The sequence below is a fragment of the Mesocricetus auratus genome, unplaced genomic scaffold, assembly GCF_017639785.1.
Source record: "Mesocricetus auratus isolate SY011 unplaced genomic scaffold, BCM_Maur_2.0 Super-Scaffold_6730, whole genome shotgun sequence".
Taxonomy (NCBI): Eukaryota; Metazoa; Chordata; class Mammalia; order Rodentia; family Cricetidae; genus Mesocricetus; species Mesocricetus auratus.
The window spans coordinates 26,813,074-26,816,065 of NW_024429184.1; the positions used below are offsets into that span (position 1 = coordinate 26,813,074).

At 43.9% G+C, this 2,992-nt stretch overlaps 1 pseudogene; it reads right to left on the reverse strand.

Annotated features, from left to right (window-relative positions):
• Positions 1 to 330: 330 nt before the first annotated feature.
• On the reverse strand, positions 331 to 1,310 carry LOC101841293 (annotated as a pseudogene).
• Between the last annotated feature and the right edge of the window lie 1,682 nt (positions 1,311 to 2,992).

Here is a 2,992-nt window from a genome sequence, read left to right on the forward strand (position 1 = left end):
ATAAAAACCAGTAACCAAAAATCCTCAGTGAATACAAAATCAATACTGTATCAGTTTCCTGTGACTACACTCTGAGCAAAGGACTTAGAGTCACATGTTTTGACCCTAACTTAGTAACCCAGCTTTATTTTTTTCTAAGATGGGTGCAGTGAACTTTATTGATGGCATTCAAGAGAGAAGGGCTCCCTAAGCCCCTCATTATTTTATTCTGGGCTCTGGGATGGAAACTGTGAGGAAGATGACCGGTGTGGGGGTTGTTGTACTGCTCAGCAGCCAGGGACTCTCTTGTGCTTGAGTTCTTGCTAGGGTGGATGGTCCGGGGTGGGCTTCTTACTCCTTGGAGGCCATGTAGGCCATGAGGTCCAGCACCCTGTTGCTGTAGCTGAATTCATTGTCATACCAGGAGATGTGCTTTACAAAGTTGTCATTCAGTGCAATGCCAGCCTCAGCATCAAAAGTGGAAGAGTGGGAGTCACTGTTGAAGTCTCAGGAGACAACCTGCACTGTTGAAGTCTCAGGAGACAACCTGGTCCTCGGTGTATCCCAGGATGCCTCTCAGTGGGCCCTTGGACGCCTGCTTTACTACCTTCTTGATGTCTTCATACTTGGCAGCTTTCTCCAGGCAACACATCAGATCCACAATGGACACATTGGGGATAGGAACATGGAAGGCCCTGCCAGTGAGCTTCCCATTCAGCTCTGGGGTGACCTTGCCCACAGCCTTGGCAGCATCAGTGGATGCAGGGATGATGTTCTGGGCAGCCCCACGGCCATCACGCCACAGCTTCCTGGAGGGGCCATCCACAGTCTTCTGGGTGGCCGTGATGGCATGGACTGTGGTCATGAGTGCTTGCACAATGCCAACGTTGTCATGGATGACCTTGACCAGGGGAGGTAAGCAGTTGTTGGTGCAGGACGCATTGTTGACAATCTTAACGGAGTTGTCAAACTTGTCATGGTTCACACCCATCACAAACATGGGGGTATCAGCAGAAGGGGTGGAGATGACAACCCTCTTGGCTCCACCCTTCAAGTGGGCCCCAGTCTTCTCCATGGTGGTGAAGACACCAGTAGACTCCAAAACATACTTGGTGCCAGCATCACCCCATTTGATGTTGACAGGATCTTGCTCCTGGAAGATGGTGATGACCTTCCCGTTGATGACAAGCTTCCCATTCTCAGCCTTGACTGTGCCCTTGAACTTGCCAGGGGTGATTGATGGCAACAATGTCCACTTTGCCAGAAGTGAAGGCAGCCATGGTAACCAGCCGTCCGATACGACCAAATCCATTCACTCTGACATTCAACATTGTGACACTGCTCGAAGACATGCGGCTGTGTCTAGAACCGTCCTCATTCAATGTTTATTTGTTAGCCAGGAATCTAGCTTACATTTGCTGATGAACAAATCAGCAATTTGATTTGTAGTCTTTCCAAAAGAGGTATGTTCTCCTCCAAAGCTAGCAAATTCTGTCAATCTTGAGAAGATAGTGAAAAGTAATAGATTGGGAGCACATTCCTAAATTTATTAACATTTAAAGCATGTTAAGGACATGTGATAAATGGTGTTGCCTTAAGACTTATGCTGCAAGTTGATTGGGAGAGGTATATTGTAGGGAAGATTCCCTATTTGCAGAGAGGTGAGGCATAAAGGGGCATAAAATTCCCATGTCTTAAATAAGAACAGTGTACCATTAAAGTGGTTTAAAAACAACCTTGTTGAAAATTAAAGAGGTTTTATATCTGATAGAGACGGTATCATGAAAAAAATTAAAATCACCATTTGGGTAGGGGAAAACAGCAAGGGAGAAATACATTAATCTCTCTGCTGTTGCTCTTGGTCATTGAGAAAATGTCAAAATAAACACACCAGCATGTGCACAGGAGGCTTTTTGCAATTTGGGCACTATGCAAACTACATGAAAAAGAGCCATTTGTACACAGAAGTGAATTAGTCTCGTTTCCACAATTCTGAAAAGGGAAAGAAGGGAAGGTTGCTTTTATTTTTCTTTTTTGCATCAACGAAGAGTGTAAGACCTAATAGTCCATTTCTAGACAGTTGTCTGCAGAGCTGCATGGGGCTGTGATATGATCAGATCTTTCCCTAGCTCCATTCACCTGTGATGGAGGGAGTAGGACACATAACTTCAGTTGGTGGAGGAGAGAAGGTTTTTGTACTTTGTGCTAACAGGCAATCTCATGTATGGCTGCCGCAAACATCATGTACTTTGTCTCCAAACAGGGTGCAAGCTACATGAGCAAGGTCAGTGCGGTCATGCTTGTGCCCTGAGACGTGTGTGCTGCCCACAGAGGAAGGAGCCCCTTTCAAGGCTGCTACTGTGAAGCATGACTGGAAAGGACAGGCAATGAAAATCCAGGGGACCTGAATTACACAGTGTGAATTGATTTGACTAAGCCCATATTCCATGTACTCAGCAAAGTCACACACATTTGAGAGAAGACATGCTTAGCTAGTTAACGGCCACTTCCTTCAAGATGTCTTTCTTATTAAACTATGCTTATTGAATACTTACTATAGCACAATAGTTTTTTATTCCTGACCCCCTTTGATTGACAATTGTGGTAAAAAATGAGGTTAATCATTTTATGTTCATTTAATGAAGTTCAATAAATTTTATTCCATTATTTCACCTTCAAGACCAGGCAAAGTAATTCACTGGAGAGCATACAGAAGGTGGGATTGCAATCACATTCATGTTGCTGTTTTAACGTCTCTGTAGTGGAGCCTATGTCTTTGAAACAGTGCATGGTCTTTTTCTTCCCAGTGTTTGAAGTAATGCTGAAATTTCATATCATAAGTGGTTTACTATTTCACCAAAGTAGTACCTATAAAATTACCTCTTGACAAAAAAGTCCCTCTGTCTTTACCATGCTACCAGTGTAGAATGTTTAATGAACCAAGCATGATGGAACTCTCATTTTCCACACATTTATTCTTTAGAACTGGAAGCTAGAGGATGAGTTTGGTTAA